The following is a 22,358-nucleotide window of genomic DNA, read 5'->3' on the forward strand; positions in this document are numbered from 1 at the left end:
TCATCGGGTTAGGTCAGTAGCGTCTACTTATGTCTGCCTGTATCTCAGTTGAAAAGGCTTCAGAAATCCAAGCTACATCAGTGAAAACAAGTTCTCTCCGTGAATTTGACCACAGCTTGCAGGCCTCTGTACTGGCTGCCTGCCCCACAAATAATCAGTTTCAAGGATCTCTGAATCTACACAGGGCCCTCTACAGAATCAGTTTTAAATTCTAACAGATATTATTACTCCTTGCGTTCCATCCCAACCCTTATGATCAGGCTCCCGCCTATCAACAAAACTCGTTGTGGTGGAAGGGCTTTTAGATTGTGGATCCTCAACTCTCTGGATAAACATCCTCTATCTGTGCCCCTTACAGTTGTTTTATAGGTCTGATGTTCTTAAATTTTTTATAATTACTCCAATTTTTTTCTTCCCCGCTACAGATTTCAGCAAGAGGCAAAGCCACTGGCTAACTTCACTGTAACAGCGTTTTACTGTTTAACAAGTAGAAAATCCACACAAAGTAGTTCCCTTCAATGCCAGGGACTACTATGGCAATGAGTACTTTTCAAAAACAAAAGATATGCTTTCAACCAATTTGTTTAAATATAAGCACCTCGCATAACAAACGTTTGCAAAACCCACGGCAATACAGAAGTATTGACTAAGCCAAATGGCTAGCAGCTAATAGCAGACCTATTGGTTTTTATCAATTTGCCTGTCAGTTTCATCTCTTACTGGTCTGTTTGTTTCGATATGGTTAGTCCAGTCCTAGCATAAGCATACCCCAGGTGACAGTTACGCTTTGTTAAAAATAATAATAATGGGGGGGGGGGGGTGAGGAGGGGGTTTTGGATGAGCATAGCCTGCAGCCGTCCAAAATGGCTTCACCCTAGTGAAGCTCCGGCCGTCCGCTGCGCAAAGCCTCCAAAAATCCATCATTATCCTGACCGAAGTCGGGCAGGGGCGCGGCGTAGGAACCGCACGATAAGACACCGTAAGGCCCGCAGCCCAGCAATCAGTGGGAGCGCAACGAGGTGAGACCGTAGAGTGCCCGTAGTGGTGGGGCGACTCAATCACTAAGGATAGTACTCCCTTAAGCAGAGAAAAGAGACCACGGGACTCGGCGGACAACACGACGCCCCAGAGGCCTGGGTCCCTGTTGAGGCCCATAACATGAGGAGACATCGGAGGCGTTAGGGGGTCCGTGAGAATAATGGGAGTGCTGGAGAGGGCTGAGGGCCCAGCAGTTGATCTGTTTGTTGAGGGTCTCATCCTGAAGCACTTAAAAAGCCCAGAGGTACCTTAAAAATTCTCTATGTGGAACAAGTGCAGAGCCCCCCGCCAAAACCAGGGGCTCCACCAAGACCTATTATTGCTCGCATTTTTAACTTCAGTGACTGTGATGTAATTTTGCAGGCCTCATGTGCGTCACCTCCAGAAAGTTGGGACAACAACACTATCTCCTTTTGTCCGGACTTCTGCAATAAAGGTCCGGATCAAAGGCGGTCATTCTTGGAAGTCAAAAAAGCCTTTAGAGAAAATGATCTGCAGTATGCTATTCTATTCCCAGCCAAACACCCTGACCCAGAAGAACCAAATGAAAAAAGACTAAATGAAAAGGTGATCAATAACCCTCCAACACTCGAACAGAGACTCAACGGATCCAACAGAAGATTCATAATGAAATGTTCAAAAGCACATTCAGCTTGGTGTAGTAACAAGGAGCGGGCTTATTTATTTATACAGGCAGCCCCATTCTCAACAAAAATAGACTCTATTGCTGGGTTTTCAGAGACCACACATAGGGATTAAGCCCTCACATTTTACCCAGCTGCTCAGTGGCGGCTGGGACATATACTAAGCACCACAAGTCTTATCATGATATGCCCAAACAGGCTAAATGCAAAATGGCAATCTGGTTAAGCAAAACAAATGAAGGACTACTCACCTAACCCATCCACATGGACAAAGACAGAGGACTAACAATCACAGCATAACCAGACTCAAAGGACCGAGCCAGATCCACCCCCCACAAAAAACAGAAAGAGGACTAGACGAAGTTTGAATGCATATACAGAGGAATTTGCCTAGTTAGACTGGAGGCATGGAAAGAGTGATAGGACTAATCACTCCCTCACGAGACAAGCAAACGGCCATCTTGGAATGACTGATATTTTAGGCATACACTCCAGGGCACAATAAATGACCAGTCAGTCCCCAGATCCTATATTCCCGTAAGGCGCGTAAGGCGGTATTATAATAAATATCTTGACCACTACTCCCTTAATGCGATGACGTAATAAAGACTGAGACCTTTATCTCTTTTACTCACCGAATAGATCCCCTACCACTTGCACTCGCTATCTGTCCCTCTCACGCCCCCTTGCAATCCTAAAACACACATTATGGAACCCAATGGCCAACACACCTACTCCATCAAATACCCACCTACCCTCTCAAAAAAGGCGGCCAAAGGAGTCAAACAATCTCCTAAAAGCACACCCAGAAACTCCAATCTCTGACCCCTACTTCTCAAATAGCACAGGACACATAACGAATGACATTATATTCTACACCAAGAGGAGAGCACAATGGCGGAAAGCCTTTCTTACCCTATTCTCAAGAGCATCCACTAAGAAAACTGCACACGGCATCACACTATCATTCCCTCTCCGTTCTACAACGCTACTGCCACATTCACCATTTACCGTAACGGGATCATACTCATGCAGGCATCAGACCATAAGCCTAATATATTAGACAATATCTTCCCAATGATCAAAGCGAAGGTTACAAGACCCCATACCACCTTTCACAATCCTACGAGCGTCCCCCCACCGATTCTCCCCTCTAGACACTCTCCCTCGGTATCCCATTATACAAATAAACCCACCACTGGTCCCACTATGACCCCTCTGAATAACGGACATCTGCATTATACCGACTCCCCCCCTAGCTCCACTACTATCTCCACTACACCCACCCGCCTCTCACCCCTTTCACCCCATCCACAGCCTCCCCACACACACCCGCCCTTCTGCACTCAGCCCACACCAATACACCATCACACCCCCACCCCACTATACCCCTTCCCAGTGATTTCCACCCCACAACAATGCAACACATAGAATCGGACACCCTATTCTCCACCCCTCCACTCCCCATGGGACCACCGCCCTTCGAACCAACACATGTCATACCCCGGGACACCACACAAGACACTACACCTCCTCACTTATCCACAGTCCAAACCTTCAAGATGACAAGTCCCACATCAGACCCCAGACTAGACGAGATTCTACTTTCCCTACAACAAATAAAAGATGACATACAAACCCTTCATGACCTGATCCGGCAACCACACAAACCCCAAGCAAACCCCATTCAACAGGCTTGCGCTAGCCCGTCATCTCAGGGACCCCTCAAATGGAATACAGTACCTTACCCAATGAATCATCCAGGCCAACCAGGGAAAAGAACACCTTATCACCAAGTGACATTACTTCCCTACTTCACTCATACGAACCTCCATCCCTACCAAGTGGACTTGTACACTTAGAGAACACACAGACAGGGTCCTTAATACAATCCATCAACCCCAATGCCTCAAAACTGACAAGACACACTCCCAGGGGCATTGTTGAAAGCAACCTCACAAGAGTACCCACCCCCCATGACCAGACCATCACCCCGACCAAGGCCCAGATAAAATGTATCCTTCTAAACTGTAGATCGGCAGCACGTCATGCCACTGATATAGCCGACCTCATTATAACCAATGAACCCGACCTTATCATCTTAACGGAAACCTGGCTGACTGAATCATCCACACCCATTTTAGACATACTAGTTTCCCCAAACTACTACATTACAAGACTAGATAGACCTGATAGGACAGGTGGTGGTATTGCCTGCATCCATAGGAACAACCTTGCGGTAAGACGCGCAAACACCCCGGTGCTCTCATCATGTGAATACCTCTGCCTACACATTACGAGCAATAACAAGCCACTTTGCTCACTACACTATCTACCATCCTCCGGGCAACAACCTCACCTTCATCGAGCACATGGACATCATAGCGACAAATGTAGGACAACAAAATACACAGATCTGCCTGGGTGACTTCAACCTCCACTGGAACGATCCCGACGATCCAGAGGTCAATAGCTTCAAACTTTTCCTATCCGACCTCAACTTGTCCCAAATATGTGACAGCCCCACCCACGGAAAAGGCTCAATCCTTGATCTAGTAATTTCCAAAGCGGACTCTACCCAGCTAGAATCGATTCTCCCATGCGACTGGTCTGACCACTACATTATCACCTTCCATATCAAGGAAGTAGTTAAACTACTCTCTGTCCAACCGACGAGAACGAAAATCTGGAAAGGGAACCTAGAAAACATCAATCCGGCCGACCTTGCATCCGCTAGTCGCATCCTCACGCCAGCTCCGGAAGGATCAAACGATGGACAGGATCTGGCCAATCACTACTTTAACTCTATGAACAGGGTTCTTGACACCTTAGCCCCATTACCATTAAAAAGAGTCACCAAAAAGAATTCAAACCCCTGGTATGATGGTAGACTAAATGAAGACAGAAGACCACTGAGAGCGATTGAAAGACAATGGAGAACAGCCCCATCCACTGCCCACCTAAAACTACTAAGATGCACCAGAAATGCCTACTACAGAAGGATTCGACGCTCAAAAGCTGATTTCATAGGTGTACAACTAGACCAAGCCAAGAATCGCCCCAAAAAATTGTTCGAAATAATACTCAGTCCAAGGGTGGCCCCCACTCCCCCCAAGCCAATCCAGATTCAATCCCCAACTGTGAGGATCTTGCCTCCTTTTTCACAACAAAGACTGACAAATTAAAGACAGACCTACTTAATGATCTATTATCCATTACCGATACACACTCAATCCCCTCACGGTCCTCACCAAGTACCCCGCTTAACTGTCCCATAATACACGACCTCAAGAACAATGCCTCCTGGACTACCTTCAACCTCTACAGCGAAGAAACTATCCTAAACACGCTCACCACTCTGAATCCTTCCAATCACTTCACAGACCCCCTTCCAGCATCCCACTCAAAGACCTTCATGCCACTGCTAGTGCCCCTATGGACTAGAATCATAAATTCCTCTCTCTTGCAAGGAACCATACCTGACATCCTCAAAGCCGGTCAGGTAACCCCCATCCTTAAGAAAGTTTCAGCGGACCGATCAGACCTAAACAACTATCGCCCAATATCCAATACCTCAACCTTGGCCAAACTACTCGAAAAATGTGTCCACATGCAGCTTAGTAAGCACATAGACCACTTCAACCTGCTCGACCAATTCCAATCAGGCTTTCGATCAGGGCATAGTACCGAATCAGCCATGACCCACATAATTGATGACATGTTACAAATACTGGACCAAAACAAAGCATGCTTGCTAATCCTACTTGACCTCTCTTCAGCGTTCGACACTGTCAAACATGACAATCTACTGAACCTCCTGAAGCTTAGAACGGGGCTATCCGGAACAGTGTTAAACTGGTTCACTTCCTTCCTCCAAAACAGAACACAAAGATTCAAGATCAACCAATCTTTATCCAACCCCACCCCAGTCACCTTGGGAGTACCCCAGGGCTCTTCCCTCTCCCCGACACTCTTCAATCTGTTTATGGAACCACTCGCAGAGCTTCTCAGCCTCGAAAATATCAAATATCACATGTACGCAGATGACACACACCTCTACATTAAGATCCAATCTCTTGACGACATCAAGTCCCTGAACTCATCGCTCCAAAAGACACAGACATGGCTAGCCAAGAATCATCTAAAACTAAACACACTAAAAACAGAATTCCTCCTAATCGCTCCCCCCAACCAAACAACGACCATCCGTGAGTGGATGAAGCACCTAACTGTACTCGACTGTCAACCTTTCATCATTGACTCCGCTAAATCTCTAGGAATAACCCTGGATAATAAGCTAAACATGCAGAAGCACATCAGCGCTGCAACAAAAGGAGCACATTTTCAGATCAACACACTGAGAAAATTGAAACCCTTCATTCCCGCAATGGACTTCAAACAGGCGGTTCAATCCCTAGTAATTCCCAGAGTGGACTATGGGAGCGTCGCTCTCTGTGGTCTCCCCAAGGCAACGACCGCCCCTCTCAGAGCAGCAATCAATACAGCCGCCAGACTTGTTACAGGCACTAAAAGAAACTGCCACATCTCCCCTGACCTACATGCCCTAAACTGGCTACCTTTTGAGGCCAGGATCCAGTTAAAAATCGCCTGTATGACTCATAAGGCACTACACCACAAACCCCTAGGTACCAAGCTGAAAAACTGGTATTATCAGGTGGTAACAGATCTACCAGGAGTTCTAACAAGCTTTTACTGAAACGGCAACGTTTCTCCAAGAAAAAAAACGCACAATCGTACCTTCTCAGGAATGGCCCCCAGGATATGGAATGCCCTACCCCCAGAAACGAGACTCAATCCATCTACGGCTTTTTTCAAAAAAGAAGTGAAAATCGATTCTCATGTCCAAATTCACTTGAACTATAGCTATTTGCATTTCTCTGTATTATGTACCGTGTATACACATAACACTGTATTTATATGTACACATTTTTTCCTATGTCTGATATGTGAAGCGCTCTGATACCCGCAAGGGTCTTGTTCGCGCTATACAAAACCGTCTAAATAAAATAATAGGAAATGCAAGACTCAGGCGAGTTCTCCAACAATACCCCCCCCAGACGTTTGCCTCCAAGCCTTGTGCCTCGTCAGGAAGATGTTAAAAAGCAACAGGGCTGATACACAGCCTTGTTTTAGACCTGTCAATGCATTTATTTTGTGGGTTAGGGAGCTGCCTTCTTTAATCTTAACTAGAAGCCAAGCATGTGAGTAACAGTATAGCAATACTCTTCAAAAGGAGGGAGGAGGTGTTTCTTGTAGCTAATTTCTGGTATTAGATGCTACGGAGAACTGAATCAAGTCCACAAAGCATATGAAAGCCATGGATGTTGCTTTCATCACATTGTGAGTCACAATAGCCAGATCCAAAGATTTGCGGTGGTTACAACCCCTCCCCCCCCCCCCCAATCCAGTTCGACACTAGGGACAACGCAGTGTTCATTTGCCCATGACTCAAGCTCGTTAAGGTGGCTTGCATAATATTTGGCCTCATTATCTAGCAAAGAGATTTGTCAGTAGTTGCCCGGGCCCATCGGTTTCCTCCTTTATACTAATCGGATGGATTATAGCGTCTCTCCAGGAATCCGGAATCTGTTCAGTGGTGATGCAATGATTGTATATTGAGATTAGGAGTTTTGACCAAAATTTGGGATTGGTTTTAAAAGGTTGCTGGGGTAGACCATTTGGGCCCGGGCCCCAACTTGTTGACCCCTGTTGATCATTTCAAAAAACTGTTTACTTGTAAAAACCTAAGCTACCCATGCTAACTGAGGCATATAATCCGGAGGTTTGTGAATTTGGTTGCACTGTGTCAGACATTGTTTCCAAGACTATGAGGTATGCTTTTCACTTACTCTCTGCATTAGGTGCAGTTTGTACTGTTGCACAAGCACACTGGGACTCAATGATATTTAGTCAATACACTGGTGCACAGCAATGTTTGCGCTGCTGGCCACAAGAGAACCTGAGTCGCTTTTGTTTACCTACACCAACAATTTTTTTACAGTTTCTTAACTTGCAGGCATAGAGGAGGTGCGCACAGAAATCATCATCTTTTTTTATATACCTTCCGTAGGGCTGCAATTTTATTTCTGGAACTAGCCTCAGTAGAATTTTGCCTGAAAATTCAAACTGGTTTATAGGGTGCTTATGCACTGCGATGCGGCCTTCTGTTTTGCGCCAGAAGTGAGCACATCCTGTTTTTTTATTTTTTTTTTAGGTAATGCGTCAATTTCTGGATTCCTATTTGTCGTGTCTTGGATGGGCCCAGTTCTGTTTTGGCCAAAGTCTCCATTAGTAGGCGGCAATGTTCCTTCATATCGTTCGCTAAAGCTCCATTTCAGTTTAACCTCCTTGAACTTGCGTTTACTAACACTGTCCTTGTGTCCCGACAACCTGTAAAAGGCTTGATTGCATAAATGCAGGATCAGCTGGTTGTGATCACTTTCTGTCCAAGCGTCCATCTTGAATAGCGCCAAATATCTAAACAGGACAAAGCTCATAAAGGTATAGTCTAGGATGAGTGAGATTTAGAGGAAGTGTGTGCGAGAGCACCAGTGGCGGGTCCTCTCTTACCTTTCCGTTCACTGATCGAAGACTGAAGTGTGTGCATATACCCATTAGCATCTCTCCTGGGGGTTGCGTCGTCTGTTTTTTGTGGTGGTTTTATCTGATGGGGTATATTACAAAGTTCATCATGAAAAAGCACCGAGTTATATTCACAGCTGTTGTAAGGGAGGTTTAGATTAGTCGTGTGTTAGGAGTGTATGAGCTCCGACATACCTTTGGCTTAAGTCAGTTATTGTTTCCAAATATGGCAAGATCTCTCGTTTTAAATGATCACGTGGATGGATACAGACATTCATAATTATAAGCAGTTCTTTGAGTTCCCACCACCATTTGGCAACTCATTTGGCCAGGATTAAGTTTCCTGTAGGATGATTTCTTCTAACATCCAAATTTGATCAAATATAAGTTGAGAGACCACTGTTAAGTATTTCCTTTGACTTCGTTTTTCTGTGCCACAGTATGGAACTCTAAGTCCCCAAACAATAGGTAGGCATCATATCCCCACGTTTCCTGCAGGATAATTACACTGAAGTCTTGTACTAGCAATACCTGTTGATGTTTTTTTCAAAAAGTGAAGTGTAGTATCTGCACTTACAGTAATAAAAATAATTAGCCTAATAATCCACAAGTCATATGATGGTAACAGATGCATTCTCCCAACTCAATTGGGACAATTCAAATAGATTTGAAAACTTTAATGTACAAATGAACATAGGTACACAGAAGATGAAACGGGGATGACGGTACAGTGCACGAGAAATACAGTGCAACAGAAGAAATGCAGGTGAGCACAATATATGTATAAATCAGGAATCATTCAGTCACCGTCAATTAAATATCGCTTATCAATGCCATTATTGCTAAATTCTGTACTGGATCTCTCGAAACCAAGCTGCATTGGACTAATCAGCACAAAAGCAAAAACGTCTGTCCGTGTCTCCCAAGGTGTTCAATAAAGGAAAGAAAAAGTGTGTCCACAATCAAAAATAGATATACTCAATCATACATTGCAAGAGTGCTACTTCCAACTGTCAGGTTTCTGAACCTACTTGGCCTATATCGACAGAACAACATTAAATGATAATGCAAACAAAACTGACTTGTGTAGGCAAGCGCTCAAAACGAGCATGAGAGTAAAGAATAAAGCAGTGCGTACCACAGAGGAACACTCAATGATACAGCAAATAATCAGAAAATGTGCTTTTTTTATTGTCAAAATCTGATTATCGGGGCAAAAACACTAAAAGAAACATAAGTCCCACAAATAGGCTGATTTGCGATCATACTGCAGATTGTGGAGAAGCTACAAAGGAAAGAAGTAAATTAATTGCTGCAGTAGTGGAAAGAAGTTTAAGCTCAATGTGAAGGTGAGAAAGGGACCACATATCCATATCCCACTCTAGCTCAACTAAATAAGGAAATTAAAGAAAAGGTTTTCAAATGGAGGTAGGGTACCACAATTGACAGCAGTCTCCTGAAAGAAGTTGTGGCACGACCAGTTTATGGAGAAAAAGATATGGTACCTCCCAAGATGGCTGCTAGATTAAGGCAATGCTAAAACAGCAACTATAGTGACCATGGGTCTATGCTGAGTGAATAGAAGTGATAACATGCAATTGTATATTCGCGCAACAAGTAAAATAAAACAAGCATTTGCAATGCAATAGGTCTCTCATTTAAGCAAGTTTAAGCTATCGGCATTGTAAATGACAATGCCTTTTATTTAGGTTTTAAATAAACAAAACATAAATAAAAGACATCGTCATTTACAATGCAAATAGCTCAAACTCGCGCACTGACACATTAAACAGTGTAAAAGGAAACATCAGTAAAATAGCAAACGCGAGCTCAACACGTTTGGTAGCAATAGAGACACTGGTGTCAAGAACACAAGTCAAGACTGCGATTTATCTCACCAAGCATCATTTGTGCGACCTTTGCATGCTGCAAATCTTCAAAAATGTATGGTTTTGAAGATGAACCACATTTCGAAAAATTACAGGAAGGACCACTATATTCTATTTATTAAGAGAATGCAAATTGGAGGGTCTGGGTGGTCCTCAGGTCATATCTGCATAATTTATCACAGATCCTCAATTATTTCATAAATGTAACATTCATATGTCCTACTTGGCCAAAAATATGTTTTAAAATTGGCAAATTGAAAGAATTCATGGGATTAAAGGAAACCCAAACCCAATATTATTTCATGATAGACAGTAGACCAAAAATCTGCAAAGCACCAAGAAAAGGCATTGAGCTTCAAACAGATAAAAAATTGTTAATGTTTCTAAAAAAACAATTTTACATTCTAGAACTTTAAAAAACAACTGGAAGAATACCTGGAGTGAAATTATAACCTTGAACAGGTGTCTCCAACCAGTAACTCTCCTAAGTGCAGCTCAGCTTACTAAGTTTTTGTTTTGTTCAATAATTGTATGCATACCAAAATTAAAACGCATTTATTCAAGACTGTGAATTTTCAGAACTGCTAAACTGATGTTTGGAGAAAAATGGCCTTCATTTCAAAACGTTTTTAACTGAATTATTTGAGTTGGAGAGATTACTCATATTCATACCTTTCTGCCAGGGTGACTGCAGCCATGACTTTTATACATTACCCATGTAATATTTCAATTCAAATTGTCAAACCCTTTTTAACATTACTGTTGGAAACCCTGCCTAGTGCACTGATGTGATCACAGCCGACAATCAGGGACGCAGTGGTCAGCATTACATTACTAATATTAGTAGCTCAGGATGATTTTCAATTAACATAAATAGCTCTTATTCCAGAAAAGGTTGGAGACCCCTGACCTAGAATATGGACAAGTGAACTATTCATTAGAAAGAGATATGAATGTTTCCAGAGGGTTAAATTGCTATTGGATAATACACACTGTAACAATAGATATCTAAAAATAGACCTAATGGAATAAACAGATTTTAAGTAGTACAGAGGATTCAATGCTTCCCTGTAAAAATTAGATAATTTCGGGACAAACTGCTAAACGTAGTAACACAAGAATTCAGCGGCTGTGGCTCCGTTACGGCAGAGGAGTGTTGCCCACCCAGCTGCCAGTGCAACAAACATGAAAAATAAAAAAGGTGATAAAATGGTTTTATTACTGTTTTACATTTCAGTGGAGCCAGCCTCACCGAGCCAAGTGTTGGGGCGGGACTAGAACTGCTGACTGGCAGCAGGGGAGAGGGAATGGTGCACACAAAATTTAAAGTGTGCATGTCACTTTGGCCAGCTGTCTTGCAACGGCCAGCCTGACATGCACACTTTAAACCTCTCCAAACCCAGCTATTGTGGACAGCTGGGTGGAGAGCAGGCACAGGCCTCCAGTGCCTAGAGGAGCATCAAGGCAGTCCGCTCCAACAACCCTGGTGCTGCTCTCATCCTGGTTAACTGCATGAGAGCAGCGTCTGGATTGGTTAGGGGAGTTGGCTGAGAGCCTCTTGCTGCCTTTTGCGAGGGACTGCAGGACCAGAGAGGAGCAAGTAAAGTTTTTATATTTTAATTTCTGTACTGTTTATTTTTACACACTGCCAGGCAGTGTGAGAAACTTGCCATGCCTTAAGCCTCAAAAGTTCCAGGCAAAGACATTAAACTGGTTTATTGCAATTATTTAAATTGTTTGAATACCCTGGCTATGATTAAATACAAGATTAATGGGTGGGAATTTTTAATATTGCCGATCTCTTATCGCATTGATGCTAACTGCTTGTTTCACTGCTACAAAGTAAGAGTGCACTTCACTCATGGAGAAATGACGCAAGTTATATTGGGTGGACGATATATTTGGAATAAATAAGATACTATTGATTTCAAACTGGTATAGACTTGTCCATAGTATACAATCGTTAGTGACCGCTATCTGGGACAATCGAGTTGGAGAGTCATCAGAAAAAGGTGTGTTTAGGCGTGTTGGGGCCTTGATATAGCTAGACCTACAGTGTTGGAAATTGATAAAATACACGTAGATCTCGCAAATTAGGGCTCATGGGATAACAGCAGAAAGGTGGCAAACTCACAGAGAAGACAATAAGAGCACTCCCAAGTCTTAACATCAAAGTTTTTTTTTTTTTTTAAACCTTTCCGCAAAGAAATTGGAAAAATGGGCAAATGTGATGGTAAGTCTGGTCTGGCGTAATTAACTATTCACAAACAAGTTGTATTCTAAAACTTCACGGTTATGGGCCTGATGCACAGATGTTTTTTATCCAGCAACTTCTAGGACACAATAGCAGATAAGTTTACTAGTGGGTGATGCACTTGTTTGACAGATCTGGGTATAGTGAAGACTTATGCAGTTAGCTCAAAGGGTTACTGCTTTTGTTGAAGAGATCAATCTACTACTTGCAGGCCACAAGTTACAATCTGCATGATCTAGCTTTTTGAATTATGAACCAGCATCAAGGAGCTCCATGCAAACTACAAGGCAGAAGGTTCGAACCTTTCAGGTTTTTGTCAATCTTCAGCTAGTTTAAGGTTGCTAAAAAGGATTCCCACACAGTGAAACAGTTTTCAGTAAGTGCTACGTCAGCAGTTATTAGCGAATTTACTCATATAGACAAATACATCTGACATTCTTACAGTGCATGCATATTCTTGCATACAGGGCTTGGAGAGATCAACGCTCTTCCTCCACCCCAAACAAACGTAATCTCTAGAGCAATTTTAGGTGACAAACTGGGTATCTATGTTTACTGTGTGGCACTGGTATCAAGGCGTTAAGCTCCATCTGGCTCCTACTCCGGATGAGACTACAACAAAAGGAGTGCTCCCCCTCGCCCCCCCAAACGCAGGTTGCTGTTCTTAACACAAAGCAGACTAAGTGCCAGGAGCTTATGAATGTGTCCTGGTGTCTGCGAGTTACAAGACCTGGAAAATATCAGTGCTTTTCACTGGGAGCAGCCAAGATCTGACTCAATATTAGCTGCCCTTTCCGACTGGATCCCTTTCTTTTCTAGTCCTGCAGACCTATCAATGGCCTTCAACAGCACCAATCACAAGCACCTGATAACCCCTTATGAGACATGGGTACAGTCTGAATGTGGTAAAATATTTTAGGAGTCAGAACTAAGCCACTGCCAAACTATCTATTCAGTCAAGCAGGTGCAGTACCATCTTTAGTCCAACAGTGTTTGGTGCTTTCACTTTATTTTTAATGTATATCTCGTACCCTCAAATGCAGTTCATCCACTGCTTTGTAACAGTTATTTGATTATGTTGATCATGCTGTGCTTCTTCATAAGCCACTCACCTGACCCATGATTGACTAATGTTGATTTCAACAACGATATCACATCCACTGGAAGAGGGAGGAGACCAAACTTTTTAAAATGTCACCCAAATACAACCTTGATTCTTAATATTTAGGGAGCTCTCTTTTCTGACTGGTCCAAAAACGTCTGCTGTGCATCACTGCAAAAAAAGTCTTATCCCGATAAAAAGAAAGAATCTAGAAGTTATAAGTGGTGAATTGTGAATGCCACGACTATTGTATATTGCTAGATCAGGAGTATGCTTTTTTTTAAAAATGCAAAAATAATTATTCTCGTATGTTTTCTACCTGTTCGCTAAATTCCTACCAAGAGCAGACTACAAAGAGAACTAAAGTGAAACTCACAAATTACTTTATGTAGTGGTGGTAGTGCACGAAAACGGTGCAGCAAAAACTACTTGTCTGAAAAGACGAGATGATACCTTCCGTGTACTACTCTACCTTCACTGGCAGCACCTTGCAGGAACAGTTACTTCGAAAACGATTTTATTGCCAGCTTTGATCGCACTCCGCAAATGGGGCAGAAATGTGCATGGTGCAATCACAACAGAATGCCCCGTCCTCAAGCAATGCTTACAAATTCCTGCAATATTTCGGGGGTAAAAGTGTTCCCTCTTAACTATTATGGCCTGAAACTCTTCCTATGAAAATTAGAGAAGGTCAAGTTCACGGGGGCTTTAAAGACACTTTTATGTACCATTGAACTCAGCTGGGACGCCTATGGATGCCACCAGCTGGAAACGATAGTGCTCTAGCAAATCCCCTTTAATATAAAGATGGGGTCACGGGGGTAAAAAGGAAAAAAACAGACCTTTTTCCGAATTTGAAAAAAGCTAACAGGACTCAGTCTATTAGAGTACTAGCCTACAAAAAGTTACCAAGACAGGGGTCAAGTGGCATTTATCTCACTTGCTCAATGTGTTCGTTTATCCACCTTTCACCGACTTAGATCTGACCTCGGTTGTAGTTTTAAAATATGTGCTAATGTAGAGGTGCAGAACTGAAACAATAAAACTGTGTACTTTTAAACATGAAGCAATATCCAGGGTATAGCGTGGAAAAGTAACGCATTGTCGTTTATCGCTTTATGCACTCGACTTTTGTGGTAATATTGGCCTCATTTATAGCCAAAGGAGTAATTTAAATGAACGATTAACATACCTAGGCCGAGAGTGCGACAGATTTATTCCAGGAAGGCTAGAATGTGTTTTGTCACCGAGTCAAGCGACTGTTAATCGGCTGGTATGCTGCAAGTAACAATATCACCTCAAGAAAAACATTACATTTTGGGGGGCTTCGCAGAGGCTGCCTCTGTATGCTACTGCACAATAAAGTGTGCATTAACCCTGGAATAAATCCCTGGTCAATCATCGCTTTAATTTATGCGAAATGCAGTTCTGGCTAAAATGTTTTCATTTGACAAACCGCATTCTAAGTAGCAGATTGTAACGCTTTCATTTTCTAAATGCCAGTCTCTTTCCGAAAACAGAGGACCACAGGCTGGGGTGCCGATATGCTGCAAAGGTAATACAGCTTTTCAAGCGTTAGGGCTAAAAATGGAAGCATTGGAAGGAAGTATTTCCTACTGTGATATACAGATGAAAATGCGACATTTCATTTTAGGATTAACTACAACATGTAAATCGAGCAATAGCAATCTTGGTGGACTTAACTCCGTACAGTACGATACGCCCCCACAAAGCAATAATCTATATCAACCAGCAAGGGCCTTCGCTGGGGACCGTCAGTGATATGTTTGCGACTGAAAAACGACGTGAGGAAAAGACTATTGAAAGGCTTTTCACAAAACGGTTAAGGAAGAAACGTTATCTAGACCAGATGTGCCGGGCCATTAGTACTCATTAGCGTACTGGAGGGATGGGATACTGGGCCGGAAGTAACCCTCGGCCGGAAGAGAATTCCCGCCTGACGGTCCCGGGCAGAACAGGCGAATGCAAGCGGGGAATACTGTCTACCGACGACGAGGCTCAATCTGAGCCAGCAGCGCATCTTCTCATAAAGCCAGGCTGGAGAAATCACTATACACTGTGGCCATGGGACTAGTGTCAAATACCCATTTGCCTGTGTCATGGAAACAATCCAATCGCCACCCTTCACACCTGACTGTCGCGATGTAAGCAACACTATAACATTCCTTTCCTGCAGAAGGACAATGCCCATACAGAATCGACAATGGTACATGCTGCTGATAGAAATGTTAATTTTAAGCACACATTGAGTGTGTTGGGGAGACGTGGTTACATATCCAATTTTAATAAAGACTAATTGCTGCAACGCAGATCCCGTGATGTAAAAGTGTGATTTAGGATTTGCAATATCTTGGTCACTGAAAGTGCATAACACTTGAACCAGGCACAATTATTCACGAAGTAGCTTCGCTTGCACAGAATCGGTAGTACTTACTGTTCCCTTAAAAGAACGTCGGTCCTGTACAGAACTAGTACTAGCCACTAATTGTGTTGTCCAGGAACAGAACTGCAGAACCGCTGAGAAGTTTGGATACTGTTAACCAAAAAGTACAACACAGAAGTGCGGACACTAAGTCCTAGACAAGAACGGCAGCCCTGACTGATAAGTGCAAGTACTGCCACGATAACATTTGAGAACTCACGCTAAGTAATGCAGGACTAGCCCATATAACGTGCAACAATCTGAAAGAAGAGCTGGTGCTATCGTAGTAAAAAAGTATATTAGCTCTTTTGATAGTACATATCAATACCATTGTGAACCTAGGGAAAATTGCTATGGGTATTCATCACTAATAAAGCAGATTTTGTGAGACGTGCTGACACTGCCTATTACTTGTAAAGAGAGTCTAGTGAGCTGTGCTTACACTGCATTGCTAGTACGCCTAGCATCTGAGCACTGGTGGTACCATCTCTTATAATTAAATACCACTCCTACTGAGAAGTGCTGACTGTCGAATCTTAACTATAGCACCCCTGTTAGGGAACGCAGGTACTGTCCATTCGTACACCTGCTTAAAAATGGTGCGCTGTCCACCACAGTACATTAGGTCTGATAAGAAACATGAGTGTGGTATACAAGTAATACCTAACGAGAAATTCTACCACTGTTAATTTCTAGTCACTAAATCACACAGACAAATGCGATAACTCTCTGATACCAGCATAGCAGCTGGTCACCTCAATAGAATCCAGTCGACAAGTGCCTGCACTGAACATGGTGTGGTCACGAAGGATGCCTCGAGCACATCAAACCTAGAAAGTTACCTATCACCGTTCAGAGTTAGCCCCGCCCCGTGTCCTGTACTTGCCTCCATACCCCCACTGTAACACCCCTAGGGGGAAAGAACAGGGGATGGTGTGTGAGCTACAGTAATCTACATATTTCCAAGAGTCGAGTAAACCGGACTCGCGCATGAACCTAGGAGCACTTACACTCGCAGAAATGAGTAGCAGGCCCCCGAACAAGAGCCAGCGTCCTGTACTCTGGTGTATCCCGTACTTTGGCGGTAACTGAGAACAGCACGGAACAATTTCCCCCCCCCCCACATATCCCCCCCTTCTCTCGCGGCCCCTCCCTCACCTGCCTCTTGTGGGTGCGGAGATCGCGCAGGGTCCTCTGCGACGTTGGGAAGGCAGGCTGGGCTGGAGTGTCGACAAGCGGAGAGGGGCGGCATCACGGACACAATGAGAGGGAGGCGCGGGGCTCGGAGGCTGCTGTGACGTGCCGCTGGCGGTGGAGAGGCGACCGCCGAGCTGCCATCTTTCAAAATGGCGGCCGCGGCGCATCTATTGCAGGCAGATCGGCGGGCCGGCCGACGACGAAGGCGCGGTCTCCCAAAGCTGGCAGTGGGGCCGGGAGGAGTGTAGAATAGGCAGGCTGATCTTTCTTTAATTATTATTATTTTCAACACTTCAGGGACTAAGAACAGCCTGGGGAGCGGACAGGCAGCTGCTGTACAATATTTGGTATTCCATGGGATTTCTGTTTTATTTTCCTGCTCGCGTCGGCCGCCTCCGGGAGCCCTCCTTCTTCTTGCTCCATTGGCTCTTCTGGAGAGCTGGCGCTGGCCCGCCTCTCCGCGGGAGCAGTGTCTCAGCCCCGCCTACCAGCGAACAGACAGAAGTAGCCGCGCGCTGAGCAGGAAGCGACGAGGGCTGCTCGATATGTGCCTTGTGACTCGATAGAAGGAATGGAGCTCTTAATAACAAATCCGTATCTTTCGTTTATATTTGAGGTGTCGTGGCATACATGCCGTAATACAGCCTCAGCGTCACGATTTCGTAAGCCAAACATTGGCAATGCTTTGGTTTTTCCTCCTAAGCACGGCAATGCAGCAATTACATCCGTCAGATTTTTTTCTAGTTCATATCTTTAGCGGTTCCTAAAGGTCTGAATATATTGTAAGAGGAGGCAACAAGCTGAATCTCGGGCCTTGAAAAGGATCAGGACGATGATACTTGTGCCTTTCTTGAATTTCATTTGGTTGTGTTTTTTGGGATGGAGGTTTTATTTATATATTTATGCATTTTTATATTTTTACCCAAAGGTGTCAGAGCGCTTCACAATAGGACCAGTTACGTTACATGAGGAGAATGTTACAAATGTACATGTTACAAAAGCAAATGAAATACAAGAGGAGGTATAGAACAGCAATAGAAGGCAGTCACTCAAAACACACTGGGATGACACATGTACAGGCATAGAAAACAAAATTTACAATAGTGAAAGAACTTCCTTGCAGGACTTGAAAGGGTGTGTATTAGTTCTGGATGTGTCTTTGGAAGAGAAGAATTTTAAGGTCAGTTTTGAAGGTCCAGGTAGAGGTTATGGTGCGGTGCTACGGCGGAAGCGAGCTCCAGATTCTCACCGCATTGCCTGAGAAGGATTGAGCCATCGATCTTTCCCTTTTGAAAGTGGGAGGCTCAAGCAGTAATTTTCCCATATTACGAGACGGTCTAGAGCCTCCAGAGATTTTCAGTTTATTCGCCAGGTAGCGTGGGGAGGAAGTGTGCAAGGCTTTGTGGGTGATGCAAGCCGTCTTGTAGATTGATCTTACCTCGATGGGAAGCCAACGGAGGGAAGAAAAAATGGGTGTGATGTGATCACGTCTCATGCCCAAACTATAAAACGAGCCGCTGAATGGAGAACGGATTTAAGAGGGGAAAGGTGGGATTTGGGGAGGCCAGTAAGAAGAGAATTGCAGTAGTCCAATCTAGAGAGACCCAGTGATTGGACCAGGGTTTTAAGGTCTTGCTCCGGGAAGAAGCGTCAAATCCCCCAAAGAAGGCGCAGTTGGTATCGAGCATTCTTTGCAATGGAGTTGATGTGGGAGAGTTGTTTGAGCCTTTTGTCGAGTAAGACACCAAGGGATTTTGCGCTGTCGACAACAATAGGTTTATTGTTAAGTAGATTCAGCTGATCCATCCAAGATTGAACAGGAGGAGGAGAGAGAGAGGTTGCGAGGAGGAGGAATTCTCTTTTGGAGGGATTCAGAATGAGTTGATGAGTTAACATCCAGTTTTGAAGAGAGTAAAGTTGAGGATTGAGAGATCATGTGTGGAGGACACCTTAAGGTAGATTTGGGTGTCATCCGCATAGCGATGATAGAGGATCCTAGATTTACTTAGGAGATTTCCCAATGGTTCCAAATAGAGATTGAACAATGTGGGTGCAAGGATAGAGCCTTGAGGGACACCTTGACCTACCACCAATGAAGATGAAAGTCTGTTCGCTATTTTGACCATTAGGACCTGTCCGAAAGGAAAGAGGCAAACCATTTAAGCACTGTGCCTTCCAAACCCATTCTCTGTTTAAGAGTGTTAAGGAGAGTGTTGTGATTGACAGTGTCAAAGGCCGCAGAAACATCAAGCAGAATCAGAAGGCAAGACTCCCCTGAATCGAGTATACCCAGCGCATCATCGATCACTTGCAGCAGAGCTATTTCAGTGCTGCAGTTTGAATGAAACCAGACTGGAAATTGTCAAGAAGATCATTGTCCCTGATATAGCGGAAAAGTTGTTTCGCTACACATCTTTCTGTGATTTTCGCAAGAAAAGGGATGTTGGTGATGGGGCGGAAGTTGTTGAGGTCGTTCGCATCTGCGGTGGTTTTTTTAAGAAGAGGGGTAACCTGTCCTGTTTTGAAGGTAACAGAAAGGGAGCCTTGACTGAGGGAGAGGTTAATCAGACTGGTCCAATAAGAAAGACTATAGGTGTAGAAGTCAATGGCAATGTTACTAGGGAGGGGGTCAAGAGAATGGTTGGCGGGCTTTGTTTCGAGGATGCATTTGAGGAGGGCATCTTCAGAGATGGCGTCAAAGTTCTGCCAAATGACTAAGGATTTACGCTCCTCTAGAGGGGTAGGATGAATGACCTGATCCACCAATGATTTTACTTTTTCGTCAAAGAATATGGCAAATTCCGCTGCTTTCTTTGGAGAATCCTCCGGCTTGGAGGTTGGGGGAGAGCAGTTTGGATTTTTGATGAGGTTGAATAGTTTTTTGGGTCTGTTTGTGACTGAGTCGAGGAGGGTTCTGAAGTGTGATGCTTTTTCAAGGAAGATGTGTTTGTGGTATTTGGATCTTGCTGACCGTTACGTAGCAAGATTAGTGGTGGATGGAGCTTGTCTCCATTGTTTCTCCAGGATTCTCAGGTTCTTCCTTTCTTCATAAAGGGATTTGTTGAAAGAAGGTGCTGAGGGAATAGGCCTTTTGCTTTTGAGAGGAGCGACACTATCGATTTCGACGGCAAGGACTGAGATGCATTGGGAGGTGAGATCGTTGACATCCAAGTTCGGGTCTAGCCTTGGAAGTGATCGCAAAGCGGAATCCAGAAGGTCCAGAATTGAGCCCTTAGAGTGTGTTGTTTCAGTGCAGTATTGGATAAGATCGTTTGCTGAGAGAAAGGTGGCCAGCATATTAGCAGAGGAGTCTTCCAACGAGCCCCAGTGAAGATTGAAGTCTCCCAGGAAGATCTGTCTGTCACTTTGCGAGTATTGGTCGTTGATGAAGTCGGTGAATTCCTCTAAAAAAGAAGAAGAGCAGCCACCAGGCGGGTGGTAGATGACATGGAATCTGAATTGTGAGCAGTATTGCACTTGAAGCTCAAGAGATAAGCATTCAAATGAACAGAAGTAGCTGTTAGGGAAGTTTCTAAAGATGATTGCAACACCTCCCCCAACTTTGTCTGTTCTGTCATTTCTAAAGATAGAGTAGTCGGTGGGTAACAGAAGATCAAATATAGAATGAGAGGTTTCGTTGAACCAGGTCTCTGTGAGGAAGAGCATGTCGAGATTGGGAAGGATGATGGTGTCAGAAATTTCCAGTTTGTTTTTCATTGCAGATCTGCAGTTGTGGAGCAAACAGCGGAACTCTGACGGGACTGTTTTGGTGACAGGGGTGATTGGGCTATGAGGGGTGATGGGGATATTGTTCTTGTAAGAGCGTGCCCGGGAGGAAGAAGGTAGACGATTAGTTCTGACAGAAGAGATGGTCAGAATAGTGTAGATAGAAGGGTTACTTGGAGAGGAAAGTGGAAGGGGGGAGGCGTTCAAGGTCTTGTAACTTGCCAGTAGGTTAGTGATGTCTGCAGAGGACAGATTGTGATTGGCTTTTTTGGGGCATGGGGGCGAGGTGTTTCTCGGGGTTTGGGGAAGTGAGTACTTGCCAAGGGAGTTGGGGTGTTTGGAAAGGTGGAAATCTTAGTGCTTAAGAGAGAGATGGTAGCTTCAAGCTGGGTGATGGAGGTGATGAGAGCTCCTAACTTATTTTCCAGAGAGAGTATGGCTGAGCACGATAAGTTAGGTGGTTCGATGGTTACAGGAGGGAGTGCAATTGGTGAGGGAGGGCAGGGAGAGGTGGGAGTGCGAGGGGGGTGTTATGGTACAAGGTTCAAAGGCGGAGATAGATGATGGTTGAGAGCAGTTGTTGGTGCATCGGAGGTGAAAAGAGAGTTATCTTTGTTGATGTTGTATGGAGGATAAGAATTGAGGTCATAGTTAGGGGGAAATTGGTGAGGAACGAGGAGGGAGGGCGGCAAGAAAGGAGGGGTAAGAGGGGAGTCATAAAGTTGCAGCGGGTTTGGGTAGAAGAGAGGGGAAGTGGTTGGAAAGGTCCCGTAAGCTAGGAGAGGTGGATGTGAGGGAATGGGCCCCAGGCAGAGTGAGGGGGGTTGGGTTGTAGGGTAGTTGAAGACAGAAAGTGGTTCTGCTGGGTCCGAGGGATGGCAAGGGAGGGGATTACCGAGAGGGGGATAGGGGGTTGAGCAGCATTACTGGAGGAATAGAGGGATGAAGAGAGATGCAAGGGGTTAGTGAAGAAATCGGGGAACAAGGCGGGGGCAGGTAGAGAAGAGGAGGGAATAGGGGGAATGTATGGAAAGTTAGCTTGGGAAACAGGTTGTAGGAGAGGAGGACTAAATAGGGGGTGGCAGGTAGGGGTAGGAGGTAACATTGGAATACCGGGACAGTGCAGAGTGGAAGAAGATAGTATTAGCTAGAGGTATGGCAGACGTGTTGAGGGGGATGCACAATGGGTGGAGGGTAGAATGGGAGAGGAGGGAACAGGGGAAAGGGGGGGCAGAATAAATAGGGGGTGTCAGGTAGGGGTAGGAGGGAGGAGGTAAGATTGGAATGGGTGGGGGGAAACATGGGAGAGGAGGGAACAGGGGAAGGGGGAGGAGGGTCAGCCTGTGCCTCCCGGGGAAGCGGCCTAATGGAGTATATGGGGGTCGGGCAGGAGATAGGGAGTAACAGGTGGAGCTAGAAGAAGAATCAAGGGAGATCCCAGTCTCAGGGGTGGGGAGTAGGG

The 22,358-nt window shown here is 44.5% G+C and overlaps 1 protein-coding gene across 2 annotated transcripts in view; it reads right to left on the reverse strand.

The window, feature by feature from the left end:
* LCOR (ligand dependent nuclear receptor corepressor) overlaps positions 1–17,652 on the reverse strand; it is a 343,287-nt gene extending 325,635 nt beyond the window's left edge. The window contains exon 1 of one of the 2 annotated variants that reach the window (XM_085606418.1): positions 17,132–17,652. The gene's annotated coding sequence lies outside the window, so the exon portion shown is untranslated. The remainder of the gene's footprint in view (positions 1–17,131) is intronic. The other variant, XM_085606419.1, reaches the window with a different exon arrangement.
* Positions 17,653–22,358: the final 4,706 nt, after the last annotated feature.

The sequence above is a fragment of the Triturus cristatus genome, chromosome 1_2, assembly GCF_964204655.1.
Source record: "Triturus cristatus chromosome 1_2, aTriCri1.1, whole genome shotgun sequence".
Lineage (NCBI taxonomy): Eukaryota > Metazoa > Chordata > Amphibia > Caudata > Salamandridae > Triturus > Triturus cristatus.